We start from the raw sequence: 12,573 nt of genomic DNA on the forward strand, positions 1-12,573 counted from the left end.
GATTGGAGCCGTTCCTTGTTGGAACATTTATTTACTTGTTGGGATATCACTATATTGCTATGTTATCTTAATGCATCTATGTACTTGGTAAAGGGTGGAAGGCTCGGCCTCTCGCCTAGTGTTTTGTTCCACTCTTGCCGCCCTAGTTTCCGTCATATCGGTGTTATGTTCCCGGATTTTGCGTTCCTTACGCGGTTGGGTTATAATGGGAACCCCTTGATAGTTCGCCTTGATTAAAGCTTTTCCAGCAATGCCCAACATTGGTCTTACCATTTGCCACCTAGCCTTTTTCCTTCCCTTGGGTTCTGCAGACTCAAGGGTCATCTTATTTTAACCCCCCCCCCCAGGCCAGTGCTCCTCTGAGTGTTGGTCCAAACTAGAGTCCTGTGAAGCGCCCCCTCGGGGAAACTCGAGGTTTGGTTTTAGTTGTATGGAGCGCTCATCTGAGTGTGCCCTGAGAAAGAGATATGTGCAGCTCCTATCGGGATTTGTCGGCACATTCGGGCGGTGTTGCTGGTCTTGTTTTAACCTGTCGAAGTGTCTTGAGTTACCGAGATACCGAGTCTGATCGGAACGTCTTGGGAGGAGGTCTATTCCTTCGTTGACCATGAGAGCTTGTCATGGGCTAAGTTGGGACCCCCCTGCAGGGATTGAACTTTCGAAAGCCGTGCCCGCGGTTATGGGCAGATGGGAATTTGTTGATATCCGGTTGTAGATAACTTAAACCTTAATTAATTAAAATGAATCAACCGAGTGTGTTACCGTGATGGCCTCTTCTCGGCGGAGTCCGGGAAGTGGACACGGTGTTGGAGTAATGCTTGCGCAGGTTGTTCCTCTAGGTTCTCGCTCGCGCTTTGCCTCCTCTTCTCGCTCTCTTTTGCGTATAAGTTAGCCACCACATATGCTAGTCGCTTGCTGCAGCTCCACATATATTTGCCTTATCCATTTCTATAAGCTTAAATAGTCTTGATCGCGAGGGTGCGAGATTGCTGAGTCCCTGTGGCTCACAGATACTATAACTCCAGATGCAGGTCCAGGCGATTCCGCTCCAGGTGACGAGTACGAGCTCAAGTGGGAGTTCGACGAGGACTCTCAGCGTTATTATGTTTCCTTTCCCGATGATCAGTAGTGGTGCCTAGTTGGGGTTTGATTCAGGGCCTTGTCGCATGTTGGGTTCTTTTCCATTTTGGCGCCGTAGTCGGGCCATGAGTGTTTGTCTGATGGATGTTATTTATGTACTCTGATGTGACGTGGCGAGTGTAAGCCAACTATGTTCTTCCCCCTTCTATTATATATTACATGGGTTGTTGTAATGATTGCCTGACTTGCGACATTGCTTTCAATGCGGTTATGTCTCTAAGTCGTGCCTCGACACGTGGGAGCTATAGCCGCATCGAGGGCGTTACACGATCGCTCCGTCCACCGGCCGTCCCCCATCCGTGTGCTTCTTCTCGGGACGTCGACGCCACGGAGCTCGTCAAGGTGCCCGCTCGTCCCTCTTCACCTCCTCCACGCGTTTGTCTCTATTCGATTTGGTCCTCTGATTCAGATTTCTCACACAAGCGGATGGGTGTTGTCCTCTGTTCGTGTTCGCGCTTGTGCAGCTCCCTCTCTGCTGCTGCAGGAGGATTGGATTGGATTGGCTTCTACTTGCTCTATTATCTATTTGAGGAATCTGAGATGCCCTCTGTTCGTGTTCGCGCTCGTGCAACTCCCTCTCTGCTGCTGCAGGAGGATTGGATTGGATTGGTTTCTACTTGCTCTATTATCTATTTGAGAATCTGAGATGCGGCCCTCCAAATCTTCGGCCCCAGAAGGAGGATTTGAGAGTGGAGAAGGGTCACCTGAATGTGATTTGGAGGAAGGAGCTGTCCAGGAATCAAAATGTTATTATTTTACTATTCTGCAGGGGAGAATCTAAAGATTATTTGTTTCTTTTTATGCCTGCAGATCGTGTTTAGTGTTTGGGATTCACACCCTGCATTGATAAGGTCTGAATTTAACATCCACTTTTAACACTGGGTTCCTCAAGTGTTTCAGTTCATACTTTGCCGACGTACAATCTATTGGCCACATTTTCTAGCACACTTATTCCAACTGAAGTCAGCTCCTGCTTGCACTTCTCCACTGAGTGAATGCTAATAGTTCTAAAAAGATAAACCACCCATAGAATTGGTTCTAATTAGATCCTATGAAAGATCCAAGCAGCTAGAGTACCTTAGTCCATAGGAGTCCTGGAACTGGTTCAGAAGTTCTTGAGTAAACTGGATCAGTGAGAATATTAATTGAGTCGCTGCTCAAGAAACAAAGTAGAATAACGACAGCGTAACTAATACCATTTGTCCCTGCATGATGTATTTTGATCTCAAATGCATTTGAATGGCTTGATTTTTGCAGAGATCTTGTCACCTGCGCCCTTGTTTGGTCGTACATAAAACTGTCATCTTGCTTTAAATTCAAGTGGTCAGGTCTTTGATAGTACGCATGGCTGAACCCACCTTTTGTTGAATTTGGGAACCGTCTAATATAGCTATTTTTTAAGAAGTTTGAACAGATCTCAGTATATGTTAATTTTGTAGAACTAAAGGAGCCTGACTGACTAGGTAATTCCCAGCGAACTGAAGCAACTAGGCTTGTAGGCATGTGTACTGTAAACAGAACCAAGTTCTGCATATATTGTATTTGCAGAAAATGTTTTTGGCCTGTACGGTTCTAACAAATTTGAGGTGATAAATTCTGAACACTAAAAGAATTAGTTTTGTAGGACCAGTTTTCTTGTATGACCTTGCACTACTGTATTGATTTTCTTGTACTTGCATGGTCGGACTAATAATCAGCACAGTACATTACTAATTCAATAGGACTAATTTATTTGAACTAAAGCCTTAGTATGTATGTTCATAATATGTGCAGATCACCACATGCAGACTATTCATTCCTTGCCAAACTACACATGCTAGCTACTGTTTGAAGATGACGTTGTAAAAAATGCATAAGCTGGGGATGGCATGGTGATGCTGCTGGTCGAGAAGTACCATCCCAGTGCGTACTTCCTCCAGCCCATAATTTCAATTTTCTCTTATTGAATGGCAAATTTATGCTTGGCTAGGTTCGGATTCTGGCGTTTAGTGCATCCGCACTGAACTGATTGCTGGATTTGGTAGGGGGTGATATCATTTCGTTCATGGGTGAACCTGAACACTGATGTAGCTTCCCAGATTCCTCTATGCTCCAGTCATTCAAATATTTTGTGATGCCTTAGTTCTATCTTCAGGAATAAATTTAACATCAACACGGTGATTTGAGAATGCAAACAAACTCAGCTCCTTGGTTGCAGTTCCCTCCTTACCTACCAATGCTTCCTCCTGCCTTACCAGCCGCATGTGTCCTCACCTTTGTTCATCAATTCGTCTGTTGGTATGGATTGGTGATGTTTTTGACGCCCATAGAGCCATTACCTCGTGCATGTGTATTTTGTGTGCCAGTTTACCAGTTAGTGAGTGATAATGTCCATATGAATGTTTGATCGTTTAGCAAGTGATCAGCAACAGGCATCTCTTACTTTTGGATTGAAGTGCAGATCTTGCTAAAGAGTTGACCATGGAGTCATTTATATATTCTTATGCCCCAATGCTTCATTAAGTATTCTTATTATGCAATATAAAATTATTTCTTACCATCTTCTATTGTTTCCTCTGTTTTTCTCAGTTATTCAGAGAACAGCACATGTTACATGAATTCTAGACTACTTTCCTAGAGGTAGTTGTTATTTCTTACCGTCTTCTATTGTTTCCTCTGTTTTTCTCAGTTATTCAGAGAACACCACATGTTACATGAATTCTAGACTACTTTCCTAGAGGTAGTTGTTAGAATCATCTTCTTGAATTTGCCTGCTTAGCATCTAATATTTCACACTCGCCAATTGTAATATCTCATGCTTGCCAATTTTTAGAATCAGGTTCTTGAGTTTGGTTGCTTAACCGTGTCCCTGTGCAATTGCTCACCAACCTCACCAATTGTGAGTTTGTCCCATATAGTGGAGTTTCTGTGAGTTTTTATAGTCTATAAATTCTTGGAAGTTCTCTTGTTGCTGCTATAATGTGGGTGTGTTCGGCTTCCTTCTTCATTTAAGGTGAATCCTTGCTTCCAGGTTGGCCTATGAAATGATGTAGTTTCTGCTGGAAAATAAGTTGTTATGCAATTATAGTTAGGTTGCCAATTTTCCTTCATAATTGCATTTAATGGTGGCTGTTATGCTCACTTTGCTCAAAGAAAGGTTGTCTAGCCATGCTACTTTGTGATTTAAGAAATAGGCTGACACCAAATCAGTAATCCCGGACTTCTGCTTTGTTGGCCGAAATTTACTAATTTTGTTTTTCTTGTTATCTTTAGCCATTCCAAAACATTTATCTGGTTCTGTAGAATTACAGACCATAGAATTATAGCTGGCCATATTTTTGAATGCGTGAACCTCACATAGATATCATGCTAATGTAGCTTGATGGAAGTTGTAAAACCAATGGATAGGCATCGTCTTCTGCTAAGGTTCCTTTCACCCTTCTTTAGAACCCAACAAGCATTCATCAAAAAATTAAAAATCTTGGTTGGTGATTTGTTTCAATGGCCGGTATAGTAAGGCTACAACAATTATCATATTATTTTTCATTTCTTTTTGCCTGCCCTTGTTTCACAACCTAATACTGATTGATCAGGTACATTGCAATGAGTGCTTACTTATGTTTTGTCTCCTGTTATTTTTTGATTCCAGTCTTCATACTTTCAGACACCTTTGATAATATAGGAAGAAGAAAGTATTCGCTCCAGACGAAGATGTCTAGCTTGCTTGTGTGCTATAACATTAATCCGTGCATCGGGCCCAACGTTTTCTATCATTGGAACCTTGATGATTTATCTCATTTGAACATAATCTAACCCCTCTGATTTTTGTCAGTACATGATTGTACACCTCCTATGCCCGCTTAATTGTGTGTTCATTTTGTTAATCAAGAAGCATCTGATTTTATGGCTGGGTACGCTGAAAATATATAAAACATTTCTTCTTTTGGATAATTTGTTTCCCTTTGACCAATCTTTGTTACTTGCCTACACATCTGTGCATAGCGTAATGCTCCAGCATGACCGCTTCGTGTGCTGCCTCGAGTCGCGCGGCCACTACGCTCGTGCCGAGGTGGAGGCAGCTGCCACTCTCGACGCCCTCCAACGCGCGCTCTCGCCGGCGGCGTTCGCAAAGCCTTGTCACCATGCTGCAAGTGTTGCCCCCTCCTCCCCAAGGGCAAGGTGAAGAAAGGTGCCCGTGTAGTTCTTCTGCAGCTTGCAGCGAGGATTGTTGTGTCCAACCTGCACAATAATGCCAAGAAGTCCTTGGAGACGTAAGCCACGGCGCATGTTTCTGCCATGATTTCCTTCGGTTGGTTTTCGTGGATTTAGGTGTTGAAAAATTATGGGATGTGGATGCAGGATTAAGGACATGTACCTGCACTACAACGAGAGATCTGGGCTGCTTCTTTGTGGCTTCCAAACTTGAAATTTTTGTTTGGAAGTTAGTTTAGTTTTTTGTTGTGGATTCACATCGTCTCACATGTACCATCCTCTTAGACCTTTAGATTTCTAAAAAAAACTAAATGAAGATATGGTGGTATGGTCTCAATAGTACAACTTAAAGCCTTGCATGCTTTATATTTTCTTTGAAATTTGGTCTTGAAGAATCATGTATCTATGTTAGATCCGGTGAGAAAAGACGGCTTTCAAGCAGAGGATGGGGGAGTGTTGGCCACATTTGATTTTCGACTTGGGTGTATAAATATTCTCACAATACTTGTGTTAGGATTAATTAATGATTGTTAATTAAGGGATAATCCCTGCTTTTACTAACCGCAGACAGTTGCATCTGCCGCGTCGGTTCCCTGCCGAATAGGCACCTCCCTGAACAGACGCCTTCCTAGTGATATCTCTTCCCTTTGTATAAATAGCCTTTGTATAAATAGCAGATCTCATCTAATAAAGAGGACACCGTTTTCATTACTTCTCTCGTTCTACTCTAACACGTTATCAGCACGCCCTCTGGCGGAGCGATTTCACGGCCAAACTGCCGGCAGCGAGTGCGCAGCGTCGCGATGCCCTCTGGCCCTGCGTGGCAAAGGAAGCCAACGCTCCAGCGCTAGCAAAGGCAGCGCATGGCGCCGCGCACACCTCAATGGCTATTCCGCGGCAACGCGGTGTTCCCGGCGGAAGGCGGCACCCATGCGCGACCGCGGGCTCCCGGCAGCGCGTCCACAGGAGCGACCAACGGCCAACGCTTGGACCGGCGGCTCTGTCCTGCGCGGCAGTCAGGGCAGAATGAGAAAGAACAGAGGTTGTGGATCTCCATCGATTCAAGAATTGAAGGCCTCAACAACGAACGCCAATGGATTCCCATCGATTCATTGATGAAAAAGGAAAAAGGTACCATGCGTTCTTCAATTCTTCCTGCACTGCACTGGATCAAGCGACAACTGCCGTTGCTTTTCATCAGCATCGCCAGCGGCGCCCGCGTCCATGCACCTTGCACACACACGGCTGTCCAGCGATGCGTCGAGGTGTCTGCCGGCCTCTAACGCGGGGCACGACTGCGTGGCCTTGACCTCTCAACGCGGAGGCGCTGCGCGGACCTCGACGAAACGGCAACGCCCTCCGGCGCACCAGCCATGATGTGGCGGCGCGGCCTCGGCGCGAGGCCGCCTAAAGCGTGACCGCGGCGATGCCCGGCGCACACGCGCATGGCGAGACGCTCTCCCACTACGCACGCCGCAGACGACAGCCTCGGCGCCCGCGAAGGCGGCACCCAACCGCGACGCGGCGCGGAAGACTGAGGCGACGCCGCGCCCTCGGCTTGCATCCGTCCAGCGGCGCCCGAGGCAACGGCACTCGGCTGGCCCTCCGGCCCCGGAGGCAGCGGCGCCCTTCGGCGTGGCTCCCACAGCGGAGACGACGGCGCTCCCACGGTCGCGGCCCTGGCCGGTGTGCCAAAACAGCGGCGGGCGGTTACAGGATTTCTCCTGGTCGAAAGCGCTCGGAAGTAAAGAGATAGGAACCTTATCTCTTCGCAAGTTTTGCATTTCAGCCTTTTGGCTTCACCTATTTCCGAAATAGGTCAAAACTTGCCTCTGTCATTGTTTTACGGCTAATTCCTGGAAGTTTCGGGATATTGCAGCTTGGTCTAACTAGTTGCTGTTGATTAGCACCAGTAACGTTAGGCCATGTGCAGATCATCATTTAGCCCATTTTCTGTTGAGTTTAAAATTCCAGAAAATATGTGGTTATTATATGTGGCATGTTCGATGTGTTTGCTTTTTAGCAATCCCTATAACATGTCTTATTAGTACAACAACATTGTTTTGTGATTGAGATTAAGTTTTCTCGCACAACAATATTAATTTGTGATTGAGATTTTCTTCTCTCGCAAAACAATCTCATAGCGATTGAGATTAATTTTCTCTCGCAAAATATTAATTCACCCTGCTGAATTATCTTGAAACTTGATACAAGATCATCACATTTAATTTGAGGTCTATACAATTCAAGTTTCACTTGAACATCAAGTTTGCAACATCATTACTATTCATTATAGTGGTGTATTTCTATTGAGTACGATGTATTCCGGAATGTATGTATCTCCATGTTTGCTACATGTCGAGATTAATACGTCTATTTGCAATTGAGATTTTCAATTTCTTGCAAATACATATGCAAAATTCTTAGTGATTTCTTCAAATTGATGTATTGGGATCCCGAGGTAGTGTGTAGATTTACTGCTTTGCAGATTATCACCACTACTGTTTAAGCCTACATTTTGTCAAATTTGATATTATGATTGCACAACATTGTGCACTCCCATGCATTTTACTAAGTCATGACATAAGGCATTAGGAGTGAGTATCTACTGATTTCATCAGATTATACTCCCTAGTGCTGCGAGATCTACTTCATTTTGGAGATTATCTTCAAGGTGTCATGCTTAGCAATTTGAGATTCACATTAATGGTTTCAAGATAACTTCTTGAAATATCCATTAATTTTACAACATTACCATGATGGTCTTCAATTTACTAATCGTAAATTAACTATCTCTGGTAACCGATGGTTAGAGAATTTGAGGCATTCGCCCTCAATCGCCACCACTACCCTACCTGGATATGGACATCATGATCACTCTTGTGTCTTGTGGAATAGTGTGTGCAATCCAAGACCACATGATTAACCTCTGGTCGGAATCACACCGCTAACAGAAAAATATTGTCTTATAATTCCTAGGACACAACAGACCTCAAGGGCAAAGGTTTGGAGCTCACTTCAACCTTCAACCCGACATCACCAGCAGTGACGGGACCTATGGGCACGGAGAATATGATGGTTGAATATGACTCAACTAACATGTTTGAAGACTTCGTCTAGTCTCTCAATCTCCTGAGTGGTCAACATAATTTATGTCCATTTATGATGTTCTAATAAGAACATAAGTATTGTTGTCATCATATATTGTACATTACAATATATTGTATCAGCACTTTGGTACAAATACATTTGTATGTATTCTATATATTTGACAGTGATTTTCATACTGAGAATCTTCATGTCTATATATAGATTTCTACGGGAGTCAATCCGATAAAAAATGATATGTGCCTTGTGGACATATGCACCACAAACTCTATACTCAGGGGAGTCCAATGTTTCCACTCTCATTGAGAGAAAGGAGATATTTTAAAATCGCTAGACGCGATGAGGTATTTGTTGGCTCAACTCGAGTCATATTTACTATCCCTGTGGGTACCCGAGTAACATCGGGATGCTTTATTGCTTCCCAGGTTTAACTTGTACCCTACTAAACTATGAAGGTATCCGTCAAAATAGTTTCCATAGCGAAACTTATGATGACAACAAAGAGAAATAACTTCTCTTTACCATATGCAACGGATATGGCAAATACATTCTCTGTGTATCATCTGGATTGTACTACACATACGACACAACCCGTACCACATGTTGTGTACGTGATAGTTTTCCAGAGTGTCTTGTACATGACATACTTGGCATACTGGCCTTGGTCATTGAGACATTGGGTTGAAACCGAAACTATCAGCAATTCCAATAGTTTACGATTATTATGATGCTAAATTCTAACAACATTTGGATTTTATGTGCACTACAAGTGACACAGGGAAGCTAATTTTAAGGCTCGCACACCTTAAAGTCTACGCTGAACCACCCAGACTCCTTGAATGCATCAAGTTGAGGTAAGTGGCTCTTCCCTCCATTGACTAGACTATTCAGGTATTTCATGGTTCTAAAAGACATATCTACATGATGGTCTTAAGTGTGTGCTTTATTCACACAAAACCATTGGCTCATTTTCCTGACATCGATTTCAAGAAAATCGTATGGATAGCATTGCAGAATTCTCCTTGAGTGCCTTTCTCTATGGCCCTCGGATTGAAGTTTAGCAATTTGTCCTAATGTCTAGACTCAAAATGGTTTGGTAGAATCCTTTATCCAAAGAAGTTAGGCTCATTGCATTATCTTTACTCTGGAATTGCAACTTACCAACTTTACGTTGGAGTCATGCAGTTTTACACGCTCATGACAGAACTGCATAATATTATTCCCCTCTATCTTTGATATGTGGATATCTATCAAGTATTTTCTATCTGTGGTAATTCGGTTGCATACCGATATCACCACCCGGCATACATCATTGGCCTCTCAACATATAGTTGGGATCAATGTGAGGAATAACTGTAGTTCTGTCAATACCTCAAGCTCCTCGCATGGGGAGTTATTCAAGGCCTGTATGCTGATTCAATGAGGAACATTTCCAGGCATTAGGGGGAGATTTCAAGTACCATAAAGAATGCCAGGAAATTAGTGGAATGTTCAACACATTTCTGCCTCAAATCCACGTACTCAAAGATCGGAACCATGCGTTCAGAATATTTGCAACACATTGCAAATAACCTGCCAGATTCATTTACTGACTATAAAGGTGTCAGACAATCCTACAATCCTGAATATGTCGGGAAGAGTGGAGGTACCAACTAAAACCACTCAACTCCCCGTTCAAAGCAACAGGGGGAGAAGTACGGCAATAGTACATCAGGATTCAGCTTCTCGCAAGCAAGGATATCAAGGCCTGTGAATCAGTAAATGCAAGTCAACTTCACGTTGACAAACACCTGATGGGTAGTATACACCCAGTGGACGTGAAACCTCCACCAACCCAGGTCATAGTGCACACAATGACCGGGACATCGGAATACCCGACTCAATCACATTGGGAAATCGCGAGCAGTCACCATGGGTAACGATATTTCCATCAACTATATATTGATATATAGATTCTGGAGAAACATATAACCGGAAGTCTACAATTGTCGACGTACATTTCTCAACTAGATTGCAAAAACCTTTCAAATGACTCAGATCCAAAGACCATGGCCATGGCAAAGTGTGAACAACACTCGGACTGAACTCAAGCAAAGGGTATAATCTAGGTAGAAATGATCTTGCTCAGTAATGGCAAGGTGTTCATAAGCAATACCTACACCAATTTTCTTCTGGAAACGGAATTGAGAACAACAAGGTGGTGAACAGGGAGCAAGTATTGTAGCACAAGGGTTCACGTAGATACCCAACTATTCTTCAGAGGTGGAATCCCATTCCGATAACTTATATCATTGGCAGTACAAAATCATCTATCTCTACAGTTGATAGATGTAGTGATTACATATCCATGTGGATCACTAGATTCAGACATATATGATTGATTCCCGTGGGATCTCAATTCTGAATCAAAATACAAAATGCAACATACATTGTGTAAATTCAGTAAGTCACCATACGACTTATTATTGTCAGTACATATGGTACAACTGACGTAGTGAGATCCTTATACACAAGGATTACTCCTACAATGATGATTATCCATGTTTGTGTGTCTGCAACGACAACACATGTAATCATCTAAATGACGGACTTTAAAATTAAGGATTTGGGTAAACCAAAACACCGCTCGTTACTACAACTTGAGCACCTTCATTCATACGTTATGGTATACTATATTGTCTATATCCATAATATATTGGAGAAATTCATTGTGGACAAATCTTATCCATCATTAACTCTCATGGTAGTTCATTCTCTAGACGTAAAGAATGATCTATTTAGACCAAGAGTTGTTGGAAATGAGATATTGGGACTCAACGTTCCATAATGCCATTGGATCCACCAAACACAATTGGTTGGTACTCAAGAATATCTTTGATATCTCCAAATGCATCAAACATCTTGTCCTGGTTTTTCAGTTTCACAGAAATGTGAACACCGATATCATTGGATACTTCGATCAGATCCCCAATATGTCAGATCGTAGACAATCTTAGTGTTCATACTAGGTGTGGTAGCCCTCTCATGAAGAGTCTTAAAAAAAAGACCTCATGGCTACATCCACCAACCATTATCTCAATGATAGTGTTGCTTGTGTTGCCCGGATGCAAACAGGTTACTAATAAGCAATATCTTTATATTGCATATCTTGCAAGTCAAATCATTCAACTGATTTGTTCACCAAGTCTCTACCAACTTTTACATTCCAGAAACATGTTCATGGAATTGGTAGGTGACGGCTTTGGAATTTGCAAGACTCAGGGGGAGTATCTTCCTAAGTTATTCCTGTTCAATGCATCATATTATACTCTTTTTCCCTTCATGAGTTTACTATACAGGTTCTCATAAAGGTTTTTAATGAGATAATATCAACATGAGATCATATGTCATACTTTCTGTTTTCCCCACCGGGGTTTTTGGGAAAGTATATACATATTTATTGTCCTCTAAACTCTATGAGTTTTCTCGTATTGAGTTAAAAGAGACAATGACCAATATATGTTGTACCATTTTCTCCTTATTTTTCCCACCGGGTTTGAAGGAGTTTTAGCAACATATCAAACACGTATCTCCTTACATTTTTCCCATAGGGTTTTCAAGGAGAATCTTTATCAAGATGAAGTATGCTCATAATCAAGCATTGATTAGAGGGAGTGTTAGGATTAATTAATGATTGTTAATTAAGGGACAATCCCTGCTTTTACTAACCGCAGACAGTTGCATCTGCCGCGTCGGTTCCCTGCCGAATAGGCACCTCCCTGAACAGATGCCTTCCTAGTGATGTCTCTTCCCTTTGTATAAATAGCAGATCTCATCTAATAAAGAGGACACCGTTTTCATTACTTCTCTCGTTCTACTCTAACAACTTGGCTCCCTCTCGGCCTTTGCGCCATTGGCGCAACGAGTCATCTAGTACACTTAAAGCGGGCTGACATAACCATCATCTCCTCTTGTGGATCGGGGAAGACTTCCATGCTCAAGAGGACTCGGCTACAAACACAGCTGCCCAGGAGGAAGGCAACGAGTTCATTAAAGAGCCCAAGAAAAAGAAGCCTACATCATAAAATTCAGAAGAGACTGGTGATCGGTCCTGCCCGGCCCAATGAGTTGTATTAGTTGGAACTGCCGGGGGGC

At 42.9% G+C, this 12,573-nt stretch overlaps 2 long non-coding RNA genes across 2 annotated transcripts; one reads left to right on the top strand and one right to left on the bottom strand.

Annotated features, from left to right (window-relative positions):
* Positions 1–6,016: 6,016 nt before the first annotated feature.
* On the bottom strand, positions 6,017–8,303 carry LOC147979126 (uncharacterized). Its single transcript, XR_015618546.1, has 2 exons — positions 6,467–8,303; positions 6,017–6,336 (listed from the first exon to the last, which is right to left on the bottom strand). It is a non-coding gene; the product is annotated as an uncharacterized LOC147979126 (long non-coding RNA).
* On the top strand, positions 6,204–12,281 carry LOC125543588 (uncharacterized). The gene is made up of 2 exons (XR_015618545.1): positions 6,204–6,462; positions 8,311–12,281. It is a non-coding gene; the product is annotated as an uncharacterized LOC125543588 (long non-coding RNA).
* Positions 12,282–12,573: the final 292 nt, after the last annotated feature.

The sequence above is a fragment of the Triticum urartu genome, chromosome 3A (genome assembly GCF_056163025.1).
Source record: "Triticum urartu cultivar PI428250 chromosome 3A, HENAU_Tu73, whole genome shotgun sequence".
Taxonomy (NCBI): Eukaryota; Viridiplantae; Streptophyta; class Magnoliopsida; order Poales; family Poaceae; genus Triticum; species Triticum urartu.